The sequence below is a fragment of the Capra hircus genome, chromosome 1, assembly GCF_001704415.2.
Source record: "Capra hircus breed San Clemente chromosome 1, ASM170441v1, whole genome shotgun sequence".
In the NCBI taxonomy this organism is placed as follows: domain Eukaryota; kingdom Metazoa; phylum Chordata; class Mammalia; order Artiodactyla; family Bovidae; genus Capra; species Capra hircus.
The window spans coordinates 152203589-152226511 of NC_030808.1; the positions used below are offsets into that span (position 1 = coordinate 152203589).

Consider the following 22923-nt stretch of genomic DNA (forward strand, 5'->3'; position numbering starts at 1 on the left):
AGCAGGTGTCCAACAGACAGACTGTCTCCCCATCTCGTCTCCCACTGGAATGAGTGCATGGGGATGTTTCTATCCCCATAGGTGTGGAGAGAAACTCCAGCTTATGTAATAAACACTCAAGGAAAATCCTGCCGTGTTCAGGGGGCCTCACTCTCCTGTCTTCGGGGGAAGGGAGCTTGAGTGGACTTAAGGGCAGAAAGAGCAATGGTGTTGGCTGTTCATGCCACTGAAGGAGCAGCCTTTCCCTCCTGGCTGCTGCAAAGGGCTGTGCATGTCCCACTGTGAAAACATGGAGGTCACCCATCTCCTGCCTGCAAAGGCCAGGGTGGTTTTACGGAGAAGACGACACTTGGCCTGGAATGACAAAAAGAATTTTCACAAACAAGAGAGGAAGTGAAGTGAAAGTCGCTCAGTTGTGTCCAACTCTTTGTGACCCCATGGACTCTGTATAGTCCATGGAACTCTCCAGACCAGAATACTGGAGTGGGTAGCCTTGCCCTTCTCCTGGGGATCTTCCCAACCCAGGGATTGAACCCAGGTCTCCCACATTGCAGGTGGATTCTTTACCAGCTGAGCCACAGGGGAGCCCAACAAGAGAGGAGGATTTTGTGAGAGAAAGAAAGGGCTTTCCAGATAGGGAATAACATGGGGAAATCACGGAGGGGCTGGGCCGGTCAGGAACAGCAGGGAGAGAGCCCGTGTAGACCTGGGACCCGGGGAAGACTGGGGGGTGGCTGGAGCAGGAAATAAGCTTAAAGCAGAGTCTGGGGCAGGTCATCAAGGGCCGTGGGTGCCAGGCTCAACCTCTGGACTCTAGACCATGGGCAACAAGAGGCCGTTCACTCATTTGTGGATTTATTCATCCAACGAATATTTACTGAGAACTTAATAGGCCAGAGGTCAGAGTCTCACTATGAACAAAAGACGCAACCTCCCCGCTGTCATGGGGATAACAGACAAGGATACAAGAGGCAGGTCAGGGTGACCAGGACCAAGGGTCCAAGCAGAGGATGGATGGGGGAAGGGAAATGGGGGTGCTATTGTGGTTCTAAGGCTCTCTCAGGAGGGCATTTGAAGCCAAGACCCCAAAGAAGTGAGAGTGCAAATCCTGCATCCCCTTGGAGAAAGCACTCCAGCACCTGAGGATATGCGGGGGTCCCAGGGACTTGAGGAGAGAAAGCAAGATAGTTCGGCAGGGGATGAGGACGCCACCCTTTTCTCAGTGAAACAGTGAGCAAGGTCGTCAGCCGTGAATAAGGAGGCCGTGGGAGGCGCAGGCCCAGCCCCGGAGGCGGGGGAGAGGTGCAGGAGTGGCTGTCGGTGGAGCGGGGAGGTGGGTGCCAGGGGAGTGTGTTCTAGAAGCCAGGTCGCACAGGCCCCTCCTGTGGCTGGAAACTCTGGAGACCAGTCAGCAAGGATGAGTGGTTTTGCCAACCCAGCTTCAGCCCCTGGGTATAGGAGGAAGTTTGTAAGAACGCGGGATTTCACCAGGGTTAGGATTATGCTGAGGAGAAGGCAGTGGCACCCCACTCCAGTACTCTTGCCTGGAAAATCCCATGGACGGAGGAGCCTGGTAGGCTGCAGTCCACGGGGTCGCTGAGGGTCGAACACGACTGAGCGACTTCACTTTCACTTTTCACTTTCATGCACTGAAGAAGACAATGGCAACCCACTCCAGGGTTCTTGCCTGGAGAATCCCAGGGACAGAGGAGCCTGGTGGGCTGCCGTCTATGGGGTCTCACAGAGTCGGACACGACTGAAGTGACTTAGCGGCAGTAGCAGCAGCAGTAGGATTACGCTGGGTTCCCGCAGGGGTAGAGGGAAGAGGTGAGGGGGTTACAGGCTATGACAGGTGTAAGGATTTGCTCGTGGCTCGTGGGATCGATGGAGAAGGGAATGGCAACCCACTCCAGTAATCTTGCCTGGAGAATTCCATGCACAGAGGCGCCTGGCGGGCTACAGTCCGTAGGGTAGCAGAGAGTCAGGCGTGGGATCTAAGCTGGATCAAACGGGAAGGGCTTGCATTAAGGTGGGGTGAAGGAGCAGCTGCTGAAATAGTTCAAGGGAGCATGGAAACAGATTCGAGACTGCAGAATCCGGTGACTGATAAGAGCTGGAGGAGGGAGGCGGTGTGGTGGAGGGGAGTCAAATGTGGTTCCAGGGACTTCCCTGGTGGTCCAGGGGTTAAGACTCTCTGCTTCCCCTGCAGGGGGAGCGGGTTCCATTCCTGTTCAGGGAACTAAGATCTTGCTTGTCTCACGGTGCGGCCAAAAGGGGGAAAAAGGTGATTTCTAGTTTGAGTGATTGGATGACACCATTAATTGGGACCTATTCTAAGGGAGTTTGGGCTGGGAAGGTAAGAAATTATGGTTTTTTATTAGAACATACTGATTTTAAAGGGAAGACCTGGGCAGTTTGACTATCTGTTGCATTTGGAAATAGGGATCTGAGTTACCCAAGGGTTGACCCAAACTCTCCGGAAGGCTTAGATACCCTTCCCTGCCGCAGCAAGTGGGCGCAGCTCACCTGGTCCTCGAGGAGCACACTGGTCTGACCCCTGACCTGGGGGCCTCCAGGAAACAGAGGCGCAGTGGGGTTGGTTCTGGTGGGGCTCTTGGAGAGTTATAGTAACAAGAATCACATCCGAACAGGATTCAGATCCCAGCTGAACCCTTTGTGAGCTGACTTTGGACAAGCTGGCTATTCTTTCTGAATCTGAGTGTCCTCACCTGTGTGCTAAGGGCGCTGCTCAGAGACGTGGACGTTAAATAAAATATTTACAGAATTACTGGCACACGACAAAGCTTCACTTCATGGTGCATTCTGTGTTTTCTCTTCCTCTACCCCATGGCTTAAACCTGAGGGAACCAGGTATGTTATGGAAGAGATCTTTTAAAAGTGTTTAAAAGTGAAATTTACTGAAATCGATCAGCAATACGAATTCAACACATATTTGAGCACCTCTGACGTGTATGCTGAAGAACTGATGCTTTTGAACTGTGGTGTTGGAGAAGACTCTTGAGAATCCCTTGGACTCAAGGAGATCCAACCAGTCCATCATAAAGGAAATCAGTCCTGAGTGTTCATTGGAAGGACTGATGCTGAAGCTGAAACCCCAATACTTTGGCCACCTGATGAGAAGAACTGACTCGTTGGAAAAGACCCTGATGCTGGGAAAGATTGAGGGCAGGAGGAGAAGGGGACGACAGAGGATGAGATGGCTGGATGGCATCGCCGACTCGATGGACATGAGTTTGGGTAAACTCCAGGAGTTGGCAATGGATAGGGAGGCTTGACGTGCTACAATCCATGGGATCGCAGAGTCAGACACGACTGAGTGACTCAACTGACATGTATGCGCTATTCCAGGTCCCAGTTCGAGCACCCCAAACATGCAGATGATAAAGTCATAGGGTCTTTCTACTTGGCAAGATACACCACCACTAGACTTGGACCCCAAGGAAGTAGCCACAGATTTCCTTACTGTGAAATTAAGGCTCTTTCTGCCAAAAGTTAACATCATTTAAATGAAGATTTCCTGCAACACAGATCTTTTAAAAAATTATTCGCATCTGCTTGTTACTGCTGCTGCTGCTAAGTCACTTCAGTCATGTCCAACTCTGTGCGACCCCATAGACGGCAGCCCGTTAGGCTCCCCCATCCTTGTTAGCCCCTTTAAAATGGAAAGTGCTCTTCCAGACTAAAGAACGGGTTGTATCCGCACTCATCCTGGTGGCAGCGTCCACGTGCCATCCTGCACCCTTACCTGTCAGAGGTGGCAAGCTGGGGGCTCCTGGCTTGATCAGAGTGACGGCATGTGTGGTCCAACTGGCACAGAGCTCTACAGATTGGAGTTAAAATCCAGCAATTTAAATGCAGGCAATACAACAAGGAAATTCGCACTCTCTGTTTCGCAGGAGTCTAGAGATGTGAGGAGTGGCTGACCGCTTGGAAAGTATATGTTAGCTTCAGAGCCTGGCAGGCCAGCCCCCACACTCTCACAGGCCGCAGCCTGGCCTAAGGTGGTGCTGAAAGGTGAGGAAGAGACGCGAGTGCCCTCTGCCTTCCCCCCTACTGACTTCTAAGGACTGTGGCTCAGGGCAAGAGGGAAGAGAGCTTCAAAGCAGACCTCAAACCCTTCAGTGATGCTTTCCACCCCCTAGATGACTGGTTCTTAGAACTCAAGGAGCAGCAGAAGCCTGTTCTTTGAAAGGGATCAGAGCCTCCAGATCACAAAGCATCTGTTTAACTCTGTGACTCAGTGACATTGGTATTTTGCCAAACTGTCTTGTGCTGTGGCTGCTCCCCTCCAATGAGAACCTTTATTTGTGTCCTAAATGGAATTAAGCTCAAGTCTCTTGACCCAGATAAATTGAAGGCTAGAGTACTTAGAGGACCCAGGAAAGAACTTCCATTGTTTATCTCTGATATTAAAGGGCCTGCAGATATTTTGAATGGTGCTGGAATCATGGAGACAGGAAAAAAGTGTTCTGTTCAAAAGACAAAGGTTCCCTATGTGCACTGGAGATGCAGGCAGAGAACAGACTTACGGCAGGGTTGGGGAGAGGAGGGAGAGGGCGAGATGACTGGAGAGAGCAGCGCAGAAGCACACACGCGATCATACATGAGACACACAGACGGTGGAAATTGGCTGCATGACTCAGGGGACTCAGCCTGGGGCCCTGTAAGAACCTGGAGGGGTGGGAAAAAGGGGGAGGCAGGAGAGAGGTTCAAGAGGGAGGGGACAGATGTACACCTACGGCTAATTCGTGTTGGTGTATGGCAGAAATCAAACCAATGTTGTAAAGTAATTATCCTTCAATTAAAAATAAATAAATCAAAAAAGAAAAGAAAAAAAAAAAAAAAGAGGTTCCGTACAGTGCAAATCGGTGAGCATGTCAGACTGCAGACACACTTCTCGGGTGGACTTTAAGGGGAAAGGGCGTTTCTGTGCCACAGAAGAAAAATGATCGATCACCGTGGCCTGGCTTGAGTTAGCCAAGAACAAATCACGTCAGCCTTGCCCTCCCTTCCTTATTCCACTGGTTTATTAGTTCAGCCAAGGAAGGAAACACGCAAGACAGGAGATCTTCATTGTTCCAAGACAATCGGTACAGGAAAGGGCCACGTAAATTAACCCACTTATAAAGGAAAGCAAAATTTTACATTAAATAATGAAAAGGGGGGTTTTGTTGGGGCTTTACTCGGCAAATAAGCTTAAATTTATGAAAATAAGTTTTTTTTTCTTCTCTTAGAAATACTGTTGACAGTTATTTACTGAGCATCAGTTATGCGACGGCCTCCGGCAATGAAGACACATCGGTGAACAAATTAGACAAAAATCCCTGCCTTCATTGTGGCTGAGAGTCTAAGGGGAAAACAGGGGGAAAAAATTAAATACGAAAGTAAACAAAATACTTAGAGTGAGTGATAACGATGAGTTGTTAAGATGAACAACGGAAATAGGATAATCAAGAGGCGTGAGGGTGGGGGCCGCCTCAGGCAGGAACTGGAGAAGGCTCTCTGTGAATGTGGTGTGTGAGCTGAGATTTGAGGAGGAGGAGTGAGGCAGTCACACTCTGCAGGAAAGAGCGGTCAAGGCGGATCCGCAGGAAGGAGTGACCGAGTCGGCGGAGCCCCCGAGAAGGGGGCCGGCGGGACCGCCCTCCGTATGGCCAGGGAGTGAACAGGGGGGGATTCGGTGTTGAAATGAACACGGTGACACATCAGATGGCGTGGGGCTTGGAGGGCCGCCGGCAAGCGCTTGGATTTTATTATCCGTGTGAGATGAGAAGCCATGGGAGGGATTGAAGTTGAGGAAGAGCAAGATCCGTCATACATTTGAAAGGTGACCGTGGCTGCTCTGCGGAAATGGGACGGCATGAAGGCAAGACTGGGGGCAGGAACGTGAATTAGGAAGCTGTCACAAGGGCCCAGGCAAGGGACGGGGCCCCTAGGCCAAGTGGCAGCGGGGAGATGGAGTGGGTTGCCTGAGAGCATATTTTGGAGACAAATCTGACGACCCTTACTCTTTCATTAGGTGTGGGAATGGGCAGAGGCACTAAGAAAGACTGTCGAGATTTTGACTTGAAAAGTGGCTAAAGGTGGTGTCATTTGCTGGGTGGGGCAGGGAAGACTTGAGGAAAAGATTTGCTGTTCAGAGGTGTGTTTTTGTAGCCTACATGTCCATAAACAGATGAATGGATAAGGAAGAGGTGGTATATTTATACAATGGAATATTACTCGGTCACAAGAAAGATGAAATAACGCTATTTGCAGCAACGTGGATGGACCTAGAGAGTAGCATATGTAGTGAAGTCAGACAGAGAAAGATAAACATGATATCACGCATATGCGGAATCTAAACTATGACGCAAATGCACTTATCTACGAAACAGAAATAGGCTCACAGACACAGGGGACATACCTGTGTTTGCCAAGGATGGGGTGAAGGAGGGACGGAGCGGGAGCTTGGGGTTAGCAGATGCAGACTATTACATGTAGAATGAATAAGCAAGGTCCTCCTGTACAGCACATCAAGCGAAATTCAGCTCCCATAAAGGAAAATGATACAGAAAAGAATGCACGCGTGTGTAACTGAATCCCTTTGCTGTACGGCAGAAACTGGCACACCATTGTAACCATACTTCAGTAGAGCACATTTTTTAGAATGAAGTGTGCTTTTGGACATCTAAGTCCGCGAGGCTATTGAACACACAAGTCGAGGTGTCAAGTGGACAGGAGGATCCACATCTGAAGGCCACGTCCACATTTACGAATTCGAGAGTCAGCAGCATCTGGGTAATATTTAAAGCCAGGGGGCTGGGTGGGATCACTTAGGGCGTGGAAAACACGGATGGGGAGAGGACCAGGACAAAGCTGGGGGCTCCCCGACGCTTGGAGGCAGGGCGTTGGAGAAGAGTTTTGCCGCTGGCTCATTAGAATAGCAACACCCACCACCGCGAAAATGATCAACTATTGAAGAATTTTCTTCTGATGTATTTTTTCTGATAAACCTTTAATATCATACAATATGAAATTCTTCAAATAAGATTTGACGTTTGCAGCACAGTCATAATCTGTGTAACTCTGGACTTCCCTGGTGGTCCACTGATTAAGAATCCGCCTGCCAATGAAGAGGACAGGGTTCCAACCCCTGGGCCGGGAAGATCCCACCCTCTAGGGGTGGGCAGCTAAGCCTGTGTGCCTCAGCAACTGAGCCTGAACTCTGGAGCCTGTGAGCTGCAACTGCTGAAGCTGGGCCCCGAGCGCGCATTCTCCACAGCGAAGAGAAGCCCCTTCTGGCCACAACATACAGCAACAAAGGCACAGTGCGGCCAAAAATAGATGAACTTTTAAAAATAAACAGTATAACTTCAGCAAAAGTATTTGAGGCGTTTGTTGATTTTTTCCCCGGGTGCCTCTTACCCTTTGGACAGTAGTATCTTCTCACTCAAGGCGTCTTTATGGTCCCCATCCTCCTGCTCTAACACTGCCATTTCCACGTTTGTCAATGACTTTGCCAATGACAAGGGCAGTTTCCCAAAATGGCTTTCCTGATCTTGAAATCTTGTTTCTTTTGCAAGACGGACGTTCCTGTTGCCGTCAAGGCTGATGTTATTTCCCTTGCATGTACGTTGCTTTCTTGTAGCCTGACTACTCTAGAGACAGGGTACTGGACAAAGATTTCAACCCCGCAGACAGGCACAGAAGCTTGGTTTTTCAGGAAGGGATCTGAGTGGGTGAGGTCAATTTTCAGTGATTAATCTTGTGGCATGATGCCATTAGTTGTCTACAGCGCATTCTACCAGCTCTTCACCAAATCCATTCTCGCTGTCTTTAAGCTCCTAGTTGAGCAGCATCTTCCTGCTGCCTGCTTTGCTGAGTGAGCGACAGTGATAGCCGTTTTCACGCCTGACCCACATGATCTTCCCGCGTGTGCTCGTCTATGCGCTGAGCTCCTCCAGGCTGAATGCCGATGACAGCGAAGCCCTGGAGAACGGCCCCCAGGTCCCAAGGGCTGCCCAGATGAGAGTCCCAACCTGAGTGCCCTGAGTGGTTACCTAAGCTACAGATGGAATTCCATTGCCTTTAGCTATTGAATATTTGGGTTTGTTTATTACCGTGACTTCATTTATCACAGATAACACACTGCTCCACTTCCCTTCGGGAATGGGATACAGCATTCCCAGTAACGAGGAGCCCTTCACAGGTTTCAGTAAGCCACTTAGGAGGTGTCATGTGACTTCCTACACTTCTGCTTAGAAATGCATTTGCTAGCCCAGGACACAGATGTCATGACTGACTTAACCAAAACCAACAGCTAATGAATCACTGTCCAACCACACACTCTCCTTTGGGCTGGACTCTCAGCTCTGTCCCTTTCAACATTTGCAGTGACTCGGCTGAGCATAGAGAAGACATGCTTCTCAAACATGCAAGGTCCACAATGCTGGAGGAGGTTCATACAGATCTTGGAATTGGATTTCCATCATACTGGCGTGCTGTAGAGAAAGTGATTGACAAAGACTCTGACCTAACGGGCAATGGTGGTCATTCCCTACAGCCTTCAGGGAAAGTGGGCTATAGAGAACAGTGAAATTCACTGGGGCTAAATGCAAGGTCCTGAACTTAGTCTAAGATACTCTAGAACAAGATGGAGAAACATGGCTTAAGATAGAACATTTAAAAAATAATTTGGATGCTTAGGCTGCATTACAGAAGATATTGTGTCTAGAATGAAGACCCCAGAGTGAGACCCCTTCCTGGAGTTTGCAGTCAAGGACCAGCCTGGACATGAGGTTTGTTCAGGGTGAAGTGACCAGGGTATAGATTTTCACTTTAGAAAAATAATTTTCTGTTGGTTAGCGTGTTTTTTCTTTTCTTTTTTGGCTGTGTGACGTGTGGTATCTTAGTTCCCTAACCAGGGTTTGAACCCATACCCCCTGCATTAGAAGCAAGGTATCTTAACCACTAGGCTTCCCAGGTGGCTCAGTCGTAAAGAATCTGCCTGCAATGTAGAAGCCACAGGAGGCATGGGTTTGATTCCTGGGTTGGAAAGGGTCCCCTGGAGGAGGGCATGGCAACCCACTCCAGTGTTCTTGCCTGGAGAATCCCATGGACGGAGGAGCCTGGTGGGCTACAGTGCAGGGGTTAGCAGAGAGTTGGACTCGACTGAGCACACACTTAACCGTGGACCAGGGAAGTTCCTGTTGGGTAAGTTTATCTAATTGTCAGTTGAGCTGTCATAATAGGTAGTGAGCGCCCTGTCTTTAGAATGTTTAAACAACTTAGCCAGATGAAATTATTGATGTTCAGTCATTTTTTACCTATAAAGACAGCAATTTCATATGGCTTAACCTAACCCTTCGTGGAGATGGTGGAGGGTGAGTCAAACAATTGAGCAAGTGACAGAAATGCTACTCAAATTGGCTTAAGAAAGGAAAGGAAGGGTGACCGTGGAATAGTAGGGTTCATGTAACTTAAAAATCCAAGGTACCTAAGGAGACAAAGGAACAGTAGATTAAGACACTGATGAGAGAAATCAAAGATGACATAAACACATGGAGAGATATTCCATGTTCCTGGGTAGGAAGAATCAATACTGTGAAAATGACTATACTACCAAATGCAATCTACAGATTCAGTGCAATCCCTATCAAAGTACCAATGGCCTTTTTCACAGAACTAGAACAAAACCTTTCACAATTCATGTGGAAACACAAAAGACCCCGAATAGCCAAAGCAGTCTTGAGAAAGAAGAATGGAGCTTGAGGAATCACCCTTCCTGACTTCAGACTATCCTACAAAACTGCAGCCATCTAGACAGTATGATGCTGGCACAAAAACAGAAATACAGACCAATGGAACGAGATAGAAAACCCAGCGATATTAGAATACTGCCTAATGCCATACACAAAGATAAGCTCAGAATGGATTAAAGACCTAAATGTAAGACCAGAAACTATAAAACTCTTAGAGGAAAACATAGGCAGGACACTTGATGACGTAAATCAAAGCAAGATTCTCTATGACCCACCTCCTAGAGAAATGGAAATAAAAACAAAAATAAACAAGTGGGAGCTAGCTAAACGTAAAAGCTTTTGCACAGCAAAAAGGTGAACACTGGGGCACGCGTGTCTTTTTCACCTTGTCAATTCTGGCTTCCTCAGGGCTTATGCCTAGGAGTGGGATTGCTGGGTCCCACAAACAAGGTGAACAGACAACCCTCAGAATGGGAGAAAATAATAACAAATAACAAATAATAACAAAGGAAGCAACTGACAAAAAATTAATTTCCAAAGCATACAAGCAGCTCATGCAACTAAATACCAAAAAAAGCAAACCCAATCAAAAAGTGGGAAAGGGACCCAAAGAGACATTTCTGCAAAGACATACAGGCAGCTAACAAGCATGTGAAGAGACGCTCCCCACTGCTCGTTATTAGAGAAACGCAAATCAAAACTACAGCGAGATACCCCCCACACCAGTCAGAATGGGCATCATCAAAAAGTCTACAAACAATAAATGCTGGAAAGGGTGTGGAGGAAAGGGGACGCTCTTTTCAAAGGGAACATCGGTGGAGGGAACGTGAACTGATGAAGCCACTATGGAAGATGGTATGGAGATTCCTCAAAAAGCTGGGGATAAAACCACCAAAGGACCCAGCAATCCCACTCCTAGGCATAAGCCCTGAGGAAGCCAGAATTGAAAAGGTGAAAAAGACACGCGTGCCCCAGTGTTCACTGCAGCACTATTCACAATGGCTACCACATGGAAGCAACCTGGATGTGCATCAACAGGTGAATGGATAAAGAAGCTGTGGCATGTATATGCAATGGAATATTACTCAGCCATAAAAAGCAACGCTTTTGAGCCAGTTCTAATGAGGTGGACGAACCTAGAGCCTATTATACGGAATGAAGTCAGTCAGAAAGAGAAAGATAAATATTCTATACTGCCGCATACATATATGGAATCTAGAAAGATGGCACTGATGGATTCATTTTCTGGGCGGCAGTGGAGAAGCAGACATAGAGAACAGACCTATGGACACGGGTGGGGGGGGGGGAGGCGGGAGAGGTCTGGAGAGAGTAACAGGGAAACTTCCATTACCGTATGTAAATAGATAGCCAACGGGAATTTGATTCAGAGAACTCAAACAGGGGCTCCGTGACCATCTAGAAGAGTGGGATGGGAGGGAGACAGGAAGGAGGTTCAAAAGGGAGGGGACATTAGTGTACCTGTGGCTGATTCTTGTTGATGTTTGACAAAAAACCACAAAACTCTGCAAAGCAATTATCCTTCAATTAAAAAAATTTTTTTAAAAATGTTTTGGGGGAAAAGTAAGCTAGAAAAAAGAAAAAAAAAAGCATTTTCTTTATAAGAAAATAACATAGAATTTAAAAAAAAAATCCAAGGAAATTCTTGCATCAAGTACAGTTCAGTCCAGGCGTCTTCCTCACCGTGTCCACCTCTTGTCTGTGCGCGCCCCTTGTTGGCCTTGTTTCCAAACACGCCTGCCCCTGGCGTGGACAGCTGGGCCCCAGCAGCTCCAGGCTTGGGCTGAACCAGCCTGACGACTCTCAGTCACAATTCCTGCACCGACTCTCATTGAACTGACCTGGGCCATCCCTGAATCCATCACTGAGGCTGAGGGGTGGGGATGGGAAGAGGAATGAGCAGCTGGCTTGGCCTTCACTGCAAGTTGATCCTGGAGTCCAGACAGGGTGGGATGAGGAGAACGGAACTTGCCACACAGCCTGAGCAAAGGGCAGCCTTGCAGAACAAAGAGTGACGAAGCGTGAGGAGCTACGGGTCGAGCTGAGTGATGAAAAGGACCAGCCCCGTGAAGGTCCAGGGGAGGTGTGTTCCAGGCGAAGAGACCAGCTGGAGCTAGTTGGAGGGATGAGCAGGTGGGTGTGAAGGACAGAAAGCAGGTCAGTGCATCCATGATCTCTGGCTAAGACAGAGCATCAGAATCTAATGGCTTAAGGGGATAACCATTTCCTTCTCACTGTCTGTGAAATCTCCAGTCCCACCAGGCAGCGCCAAGTGATCCCAGCTGTAGTCCTATGGAGGCTGGGATCTTCTGGGGGGCTCACTCACATGGCTGGGGGGCCCCCTGGGATGACAGCCTAGAGCAACGTTCTCCTGCACGTGGCCTCTCCATGTGGCTTTTGTTTTTTCACAGCTTGGTGGCTGGACTCCAAGAGAGGAGGCAGAAGTTGCCAAATCTCTTAAATCTTCAGTTCGAGAAGTAAGTCCTGGAACATCCCTCCCACCACATTCCACTGGCCCCAGTCATCATGAGGCCAGTATATCCGGGAGTGTGACTTTGGAGTCCAGAGACCAAAGGAGCCAGAGGGGCTGGGGGCAGACATCTCAGGAGGCTTCCTACCCCAGCCAGCCTGTCTGGTCCCAGCAAGGCGCAGAGCGTGCGGCGGGGTTGGAAAGGCAGACAGAGGCTAGACGGGGGTCAGCAAACTGTGACCCACAAGCCGGATCCAACCCATAGCCTGTTTTGTAGATGAGGTTTTCTTGGAAAGAGCCATACTTATATTCCTGCGGCTGCGATCGTGGTCCAACAGCAAAGCTGAGAACCAGTAACACAGACCATGTGGTTCACAAAGCCCCAAACAAGTACTACCCCACCCTTTACAGGAAAGTTTACTGACTGACCCCTGGGTAAGTCAGGGGGTGCCTTGTACATCATGATGAGAGATTTGGATTTTCTTCTAAGTCACAAGAAACCACTGGGGGATTTAAAACCAGCGATTCAGATGACCTAACCTCCATTTTTAAAAGACCTGCTCTGGGAATGGATCGCAGGAAGTTACACGTGAACGTGGAGAACCACTTGCAGGCCATGGGGTCATCCAGAAGAGAGAGGACAGAGTGAAAAACCAAGAGGAGGCGGGTCTGGCACACGCGTGGGGAAGAGGAGGCCCACAGGACTTGCTGAGTCGTTGGCTTCAGAGATGAGGGGAAAGAGGAATCACACATGACTTCCAAGTTTGGGCTTAAACAGCTGGGCCAGTGGTCCCATTAACGACAAAGAGAAAAGGCCCCAGGAGGAACAGGTTGGGTGAAAAAGAGCTGTTGAGAGTTCTGTTTTGCACATACTAAGTTTGCGACATTTGTGATGCATCCAAGAGGCAAAGTCTTGTAACCAGGTAAACACTTGAGCCTGCAGCTTGGAGTCTTAGTTAGAGAATAGCTGGAAAATAGATATTGGTAAAAGCCAGAAGCCGGGGAGAAAGGTCTCCCGGGAGGTGGTAAGGAGAGACCCCTAGGCTGAATGAGACCAGAGGACCTGAGGCAGGGAAATCAATGGAGAGATTAAGACAGAGTATCTGGGAAGGCAGGAGAGAGCTGGGAGGTGACGGGAAGGGGAGATCCACTGGCCTGAATGCTCCTGATTGGTGGAGAGACAGGTAGATAAAGAGGTGACCACCAAATCTGGTGACAGGAGGTCTGTCTGAAACCGTGACCAGAGCAGTTTCAGTGAGTAGGTCGTGGGCACTGGCTGGACGGGATTGACGGAAACGTGGATGTGGCTGGTAGAGACAGCAAATACACAGAGGCCGCTTTTGACGAGTTTTGCTGACTAATGACTCAAAACCACGCATGTCGGCTATAGGCTCACGGCCAGTCCCTTTCACTGCTGCGGAGCTTTGACTCCACAAAGCGCCTACTATGGGCCGGCTTATTACTTGTCTGTGACCCTGATGAGGCATTCTTTTCCTGATAGTTTGTTGGGAAGATGGACGGAAGACATCAGAAACCCACGCATGGAGATTCAAGAAAAAGGAAAGCTTGCAGCCACGGAGAGATGAGTGTAGATTTTCAAATGGGTTTCTCCCCGCCGTCAGAAGGCTGCAAACCCAGAAGGCCAGCAGTTTCATTTCTGCTGGGTGGACACACAGCTCTTCCGTCTTCACTTTTGCAAGGAAGCTCCTTCATGCAGATTTCTGAAACCTGCTGACAAATATAAACGTGCCACCCAAAGGATAAGCAGATTTCTGGAACTGGACACAAATGTATCCCATGAGGAGACAAAAGATCCTTTTGTTTCGATTCTTCTTTTTTTTCCTTCTGGGAAACATTTAGTTTCTTATGAGGAACATCCAGGACGAAACACTCAGGCACAGAACATATTGTTATTATTTTTTTTTTATGTTTTTTTTATTTTTATTTTTATTTATTTATTTATTTATTTTTTAATTTTAAAATCTTTAATTCTTTCATGCGTTCCCAAACATGAACCCCCCTCCCACCTCCCTCTCCAGAACATCTCTCTGGGTCATCCCCATGCACCAGCCCCACGTATTGTTATTTTTAAAACTAGTTAATCACAGACTGTAGAGGAGATGATTTTGTATCTAATTAATTCTGTTCCCCAGGTCTTCCAAAAGATGATATGGCCCCAGAGTCTGAGCTATGAACCATTTGCCATCCTATGTTATAGAGGTGCAGACCGACGCTTTAGGCTGACTGTCTTCCTATGTCATAGAAAATGTGCGTTTACAGTCACACACATTCCGCGCTTCCACCTTCCCCCATGACCTGATTTAGAATCCCAGATCTGCTCCTTAGAAGGCCGTGTGACCTGAGTGGGCACTCAACCTCCGTGAGTCACAGTGGCCTCATCTGTCAACTGGTGATAGCAGATCTACCTTGCTGTCATGTATTAAATAAGCTAATATAAATAAAAGCACTGCTCACTCAGTCGTGTCCGACTCTTGGCGACCCCATGGACTGTAGCCTACCAGGCTCCTCCGTCCATGGGATTTTCCAGGCAAGAATACTGGAGTGGGTTGCCATTTCCTCCTCCAGGGTGTCTTCCTGACCCAGGGATTGAACCCAGGTCTCCCACAGTGTAGGCAGACGCTTTACCATCTGAGCCACCAGGGAAGTCCTGTGATTAGCAGTGTAGTCTTAAGCAAGCATCTTGCTCTCGAAGGTCACCTGTTGGCATAAGTGTCTCCCGTAAGTCGCCCCCAAGGGCTCCTTGCCAAGCGCCCCAAGCTCTCCTCTTCCCAGACCCGAAGTTCCAGGCAGCCCCTGGCCTTGCTTCCGTTGCCCCGATGAAGAGGACCCTCTCCCTTGTTTTCTCTAGCTCTGAAGATGGCACCATGGGGACTGCCGAGTGGTGGAAATAAGGGAAGCCCTAGTTTGGGCCAGTTTGCAGCTTGGCTTTAAAGGTTCCCAAAGCCACAGCTTGCTCAGGAGGGAAGGTTCTGTCCCCAAACCATGTGGGACTCTGGGTCAGCCTCTTAAAGATGGATGAAGGGTGACAACCGGGCTAGGGAGGACCCTCGCTTGGGCCTGACTATGGCTGTGAAATGCGTCTGTCCTGAGAACAGACAGGAGTTGGAAGGCCAGGCCCTCCGGGGGAAAGGCGCTTGTCTTGGCCCTGACCTGACCGTATGTGAGCCAGCCACCTTCGCCCTTTCCAGACTCTTGACACAAAGAAACAGCTGCAGAAGTTACACCAGGTCCTAGGGACATTTCTCTCTAAACAATCAGGCTTTGTTTTTTGAGAGGGTGAGGATTGTGAACAGAAGCCAGGGGTTTTCTGCTGCCGATCACCTCCCCTCCACCCGTCTGGGGCTTCAGGAGGAAGGCACACTCTGTGCACATCGCCAGGGAACCTCAAGTCCCCTCCTCAGGGTGTTTTGCAGCTTTGGTGGTTCACTTCACCCTTACACTGGCAGCCCAAAGTACAGGGGGCTGTTAACATTCCCAGGGCAACCCTCAACCCCCGGGGGAATGGAAAGTCGGAGACAAAAGGCCTCGGTCTCTGGTTCTTCAGGGGAGCAATTCTGGGAGACATTCTACAGCATCTCTTGGAGGGTCCCCAGCAAGAGCAGGCCCCCACGGCTCACTAGGAGAGCCAGTGATGCACGCAGCCTCTGCTGGCCTTTCCTCCCCCTCCTCTCCCATCCCTTCACTCCTGGCCCCAGGTCCCTGCCCCAGAAGTTTCCTTGAACCCAAGATCCAGGTCTTGGTGAGAACCTAAGCTAAAACACGCATCAGTAAACCCAATGGAAGTCTGTTTTCCTTGAAGAGTCAGAAACAAAGTTGCTCCTCTGAACCAGAGCACAGAGGGACCCCGGCCGTTGGCAAGTGGAGAATCCCAGAGGCCGCACCAGCATGGGCTCAGCTGGGCCCGCCACTAACACGGGGAGGCTGTCGGGCAGACTGTCGACAGAGGCCAGGGTCTGTGGACGGCGAGGGGAAAGAGTCTGGCCCATCCTGGGCCTGGGGGACACATTTCTCCACCCTGGTTCTGTTGCAGGAAAAAGGACCCCTTCCAGGGCCCGAAACTGGGCTCTTGTCTAACACTCAGAAATGAACTGTCCGAGGAGACATGTGTGCTGACAAAGCAAGAGATTTTATTGGGAAAGGGCGCCCGGGTGGAGAGCAGTAGGGTGAGGGGACCCAGGAGAACTGCTCTGCCGCTTGGCTCGCAGTCTCAGGTTTTATGGTGATGGGAATAGTTTCCGGGTGGTCTTTGGCCAATCACTCTAATTCAGAGTCTTTCCTGGTGGTGCATGCATCGCTCAGCCAAGATGGATGCTAGCGAGAGGGATTCTGGGAAGTGGACGAACACGCGGTGTCTCCTTTCGACCTTTCCCGAACTCTTCCGGTTGGTGGTGGCTGATTAGTTCCGTATTCCTCACCAGGATCTCCTGTCATAAAACAGCTCATGTGAATGGTTACTATGGTGCCTGGCCAGGGTGGGCGGTCTCGGTCAGGGCGCTTCCCCTGACAGCTCTCGAGCAGAAGGTGGGAAGGGAGAGGCTGTGGGTTGGGAGAGAGACAAGTGTTCGATTGGACCGTGGAGGCCTGGGAGGCCTGAATGGAGGTCCCAGGGTCGGAAAGCAAGTGGGCAGGGCGGACGCGTGGAGGGGAGGTGGTCTGGTTACCTGCAGGGACCAGGGCTGCAGGCCAGGGTGAGAGCGTCTGTCCCCCCATCTGCTGAGGGCCCGGCCCTGAACGGAGAAGCCGGGCAGCCCTCGCAGCCCTGACCCAGACTCTCTGGCCTCAGGGCTGTTTGTACGGCAGGAAGTGAGGAGAAGGGGACAGGAATAAAAAACAGTCCAGCAGGGCCCAAGAGAGACACCTGCAGCCCAAGAGCACAGTTTCCACCCCCAGAAAGGAAAAGCAGAACAAAAGGTGACTATTAGCAAAGGGGGGTTTCCGAGAACCATCAACAGCGACCCAGAAGACAAATAGTCACCTGCCTTCCTTCCGGCTGACTCTATGAGGTCGCTTTATTCTTCTTCGGCTCTTGGAGCCGACAGAGAAAACACAGTTCTAGTGTTACTGGGAAAAGAAATATTTCTTTCAGGTACTCAGAGTAATTTTTGTTTTTACAAGGAAACTGGGTAGTCAGCTACAAGTACAGTTGTCAAAGTAGGGACAGTGGATGTTGTGGAATTACTCAGATTCTCCTGCAACAAGACAGCACATCAGAACCCATCAGTGGATCTAGGATGTGAGAATTTTGGCAGTACTTTAAATGATTGAATTTTCCGATACTGAACAACCTCTGTCCCACACCCAATCAAGCCAAACCAAAACAGTCCACCCGAGACCTTCTCAACCAGTTGGTCTTTGCGATGCTGTCATCTCTAGACAAATAGTTTGAGTTCCATAATGACAATAATCAGATTTATTACTGTAGGTCATCACGGTTGTTCTCTTGTGAGGACAGAAAGCAGTTTGCTGGTGAAGGATTAACCTTTAATCTTAACTAAAATTCTTGCTTCATAATTCCTAGTCTCAAAATGCCTCCACTTAATGTTAATTTTAAATGCAGCTATGTGTGCTAACCATAGGGATTTAAACTGCCAAGGCCTGAATAGGAAACTCACTGCGTACGTTAAAAAAATTCTTCAGGACTATGTGAAAAATTAACTTTTTTAGACTTTACTTTTTATTACAATTTTATTTATTAATTTTTGGCCGTGCGGGGTCTTCCTTGCTGCTTGGGGTCTTCTCTAGTTGTGAGCAGGGGCTCCTCTCGCCTTGCGGTGTGCGGGCTTCTCACTGGGATGGGGCCTCTCGTGGAGGAGCACAGGCCTACAGAACTCAGGCTCCATTAGCTGGGGCTCGTGGGCTCAGGAGTCGCAGCTCCCGGGCTCCAGAGCACAGGCTTGGTTGTTGTGGCAAAGGGCTTAGTTGCTCCGCAGCATGTGGGATATTCCCAGACCAGGGATCGAACCCGTGTCTCCTGCATTGCCAGGTGGATTCTTTATCACTGAGCCACCAGGGAAGCCCTGAAAAATTAAATTTTGAAAAAGTGAGGATCATACAGAGATGAATGTGGTTTTACATGATCCAATATATACCTTTCTTTGTTTGTTTAGCTGGCAGTGGGCGTCTGCAGGAAAACCATTCTCTCTTCGAACAATCTGAAGTCTCTGGAGTATCGACAAGATGCCTCTAGGCCTGTGCTGTCCAAGGCCGTAGCCACCTGTGGCCTTCCAACACTTGAAAATGAAGCTGGTCAAATTTGAAAAATGCCATTTGACTCGTAACAGACTTTGAAGGCTTCGTATGAAAGAAAGAAAGTAAAATATTGCAGTAGTTTTTCTATTGATGATACGCTGAAAGGATCACACTTTGGACATACTGGGTTAAAGGAAACATATTGTTAAAGTTAATGCAGTCTGTTTCTGTTTCCATTTTTAATGTGTCTGCTAGAAAATTTAGAAGCCCAACTGCACGGCTCCCCCTTTGGTGCTACGCTGACCTGCTTGTCCTGAAGCAGCTGAGGGCCACCCTGTTGGAGGGGAGGGGAGAAGGCTCATCTTGAAGTTCCTGTGCAAAACAGGTCCTGTTTTCCCCTTGAGGGTGTGTTGGGGGCCAAAGTTTCCTTTCAGGGGCTGCTGGATGTCACTTGCGAGTGAAGGTGCTGTAACTCTTTCATCAGGGAGCTCGTCTACCCCACAGCAACTAGATGTTGCTTCCTACAGTTCCCAGGGCTTTTCTCCCTCCCCCCTCCTCTTTTTCCTTTTCTTTCTCCCTCAAAAAGCGTGATTGTGTAATTGGCTTATCATACGTTTTCACAACTATGCAGCCACCACCACAATCCAGTTTTAGGACAGTTCCAGCACCCTGAAGCTTTTCCTCACACTTTTTTGTACTCAATCCCTGTTCCCAGCAGCCTCTAGGAAACCACTGATTTGCTTTCCATAGCCATAGTATCTCCTCTTTGCAGAAATTTCATGTAAATGGGATCAAACAATGGGTGGTCTTTTGTGTCTGGCTCCTCTCTATTAGCGCATTGGTTTCCAGGTTTATCCGCGTTTGCAGGGCCGCTGTGGCCAGCTCCAACGTTTTAGCCTAGAGGAGAGAGAAAGCGGTGGAAGGAAATTTCGGGACATTCCTCAATGAATTTGTATGAGCTTAGAAAAGTTGCTGAGGAAAATAAAAGCACATCGAGAATTTCATGTCACACTGGGATGTGATGATAAGTTACTGACGGTCTGTCTTTCCTCCTGTTTTAAAAATAAAATGGCCTGCATTGGAAAACAATATTCATTTCCCATTTTACCTTCCTGTTCTTAGTCAGAAAGTGACATAATTCGTACATTATTGTACTCATAGTGCAGATAAAACCGTGATATCCAACAGTTCTTCTCCTTTACGGAGTGCTTTTTAAACTAATGATGATAAACTTGCTCCCCAGTATCCATGCTCTCTCACCTAGGAACCGAGCAGATGTAACTGCTTTTTATGGAATTTAACAGCGTGACAGACACTTATTTGTTCAAAGAAGTCTGAGTTCTTACGACTCCACTTATATTGGGATCTAGCATATGAATCTGACATCCCACGGTCCTGAGATTTTACACTGCAAGGCATGGTGTTTGTTTGATTAACAGACAACAACAGAGATGAAGAAACACTCCAGGGACTCAGTTTTCTTTGCTAATAAGCAGGTACCAAAATAATGAATATATTCTGACACAACCACCCCTCCCCTCTCCCCCCCACCACCCCCTGGCTTCAAATCACTGACAAGTGTAACCATAATAATGGCTCTGAAGTGTGTGGGTGGCTGGGATTTTTGATAAACACACTCGTAAAGGCCAAATCACACATAAGTTGCTGAAGCAATATTGGGGTGAAAATCACAGGCTACGGCAAGAAGTGGAGGGCGGGGAGCCGCTGAACACTGCAGGGTGGAGTTAAACCTCTTTCAGTAACATTTTAAAATCAAATGAAGGAGAGGCTCATTTGTTTACTGTCTCTTTTGCCCGTGATGGCACGTCTCCCCTGCCATCCCCACTGAAGCAACGCCGTGTGGAGGCTGGCGGCGTTCTAAGGCAGCTCTCTCCCCCACACACCGGCCTTTCCCCAGGCACCCGTGGGGCCCGTCTGTGGGCAGCTTCTGCAACCGCAGCTCTCTGGGCTCACACGTGAGACCCCCAGGCCAGCCCTCAGAGACAAGGGAGAGCTGCTGGTGGATGAGCCCACCACCCCCTCACCCTGGCAGGACAGCTGGCTGTGTTCTGCACGACCTCTCAGAGGGGGCCTGCTGCCCTCGGAGGCAGCCTGCTGGTTGCCCTTTGTAGCTTTGCTCCCTCCCGTCCACCACATCCTCCTTCCCTAGTGTGGCCTGGAATCACTTCCCAAATGCAACCTGCCACAAATCCTTACCTCGGGTTCTGCTTTTGGGGACATCAACTAAGACGGTTACCACATTTTCAGATGAACGTAGACTTTGAAGGGATTCTGTGACTACTTCTTTTTCAGCTGAAAATTTCATGTCATTCTTAGGAAGACCTGAAGAAGGCAAACCAAGGCAATGAGAGTCTTATCAAACAGCAGCTCTATTCTGGAGCAGTGTCACCTGAGGTTACCATGTTCCCATGTCCAAATTCACTCTGCTCACCACACAACAGGCCAAGAAATCCGAGAGACAAGGTGTTGAGGCAAGGAATGTGATGTTATGAGGCAAGCTGGCAGACCGAGAAGATAGCAGACTAATGTCTCAAAATAACCATCTCGTCAGGGTCTGGATGCCAGATTCTTTTATAGAACTGATGGGGAGGAGGTGAGGAGGCAAAGTAAAAGGCCATCAACCTTGCAAATATCCCCTGCAATGGCCAGCCTCAGGATGGGATATGTTAATTTCTTCCTTCCTGTGGTCATCCAGCATATTAAAAAGCAGACACATTACTTTGCCAACAAAGGTCCATTTAGTCAAAGCTATGGTTTTTCCAGTAGTCATGTATGGATGTGAGAGTTGGACTATAATGAAAGCTGAGCACAGAAGAACTGATGCTTTTGAACTGTGGTGTTGGAGAAGACTCTTGAGAGTCCCTTGGACTGCAAGGAGATCCAACCAGTTCATCCTAAAGGAAATCAACCCTGAATATTCATTGGAAGGACTGATACTGAAGCTGAAATTCCAATACTTTGACCACTTGATGCAAAGAGCTGACTCATTTGAAAAGACCCTGTTGGGAAAGATTGAAGGCAGGAGGAGAAGGCGACGATAGAGGTTGAGATGGTTGGATGGCATTACCGACTCGATGGCCATGAGTTTAAGCAAGCTCCGGGAGTTGGTGATGGACAGGGAAGCCTGAAGTGCTGCAGTCCATGCTGAAGTGCTGCAGTCCATGGGGTCGCAAAGAGTCGGACACGCCTGAGCAACTGAACTGAACTGAACTATACTGTAGCCATCCACAGGTCTAGAGAGTCAGGGTATCTCCCTGAACAAAGGCAACTTTGGCTTAACCTTCAGGCAGAGGGGAAGAGTTCCCTGAGGTAGGCCATTATGTATGATTATAATAACAAAAGCAAAGAAAATCAAAGGTTAAAGTCAAAGAAACAGATCCAGCTTGGAGTCAAAATGGGCTCTTCCCTGTAACAATGTCTCCCTGATTCTACAGTAAACACTCTGTGGTCTGGGACCAGGGGGCTGGACACTGCCCAAAGCTGCACATGCATTAGCTGATTTCATTCTTAAAACAGCCCCCTGAAGTGAGGATTACTATTGTCCTCATTTACCAAGGAGGAAATTGGGAGGTGAAAGTTAATTTGGCCACAATCACATGGTTCAAAAAAGCACCAGCAGGATTCCAACCCAGGCAGCCTGGTTTCAGATCCTCAGAGCATAGCCTCTGACACAGGCGTGAGCCTGCGAGAGGTGTTTGATAAATTCTCACTTGATTGAGGAATTACTGCATGTGGAGAAAGGAAAGAAGATGGTCTATGTAATATCTTCAAATGTTTGATCATGAACCCTTTGGCAGTCTGTGAAGTCCATAGAGTCTTTCCCAAAACAATACACACACACACACACACACACACACACACATATATATTTGGCCACGTATGTGTGTGTGTGTATATATATATATTATATTATATTATATATATGGCCATGTTGTGAGACATGTGGGATTCTAATTCCCCAACCAGGGATCAAACCTGCTTCCCCTGCAGTGGAATCGTGGAGTCTTAACTACTGGACCACCAAGGAAGCCCCCAAATCAATATTTTCAAGGGCATAAAAGAAAACACATAAGATTACAGAGGAAACCAAATATTAAAATGCATCTATCAAAATACTACCAACAGTTGTGACAGGGCAATACACACATCCATCCTATAGGGGTGATTACATCCTGCAATGGGCTCCATAAATGTCTTAAATCTGCATGTGATGGGAATGGACTGAGCTGCCCAAGGGGCTGGATGCCTTTAGGAAAGACCTCAGAATGGCTGGCCCAGAATCTGAATTACAAGACCTCTTCCTTCTGAGTCACCCTCCAACCTTCATGAGCTTCCTAAAATACAGATTTGATTGTATTTCTTACCCATCTTAAACCTTTCAATGCTGGCCTTCCGTTGTCTCCAGAATAAAGTCTAGGATGCCCAGGGTGACGGTCAAGG

The 22923-nt window shown here is 48.6% G+C and overlaps 1 long non-coding RNA gene across 1 annotated transcript; it reads right to left on the reverse strand.

The window, feature by feature from the left end:
• LOC108636717 lies at window positions 17988–20902 on the reverse strand. The gene is made up of 3 exons (XR_001918514.1): window positions 20680–20902; window positions 18363–19359; window positions 17988–18290 (listed from the first exon to the last, which is right to left on the reverse strand). It is a non-coding gene; the product is annotated as an uncharacterized LOC108636717 (long non-coding RNA).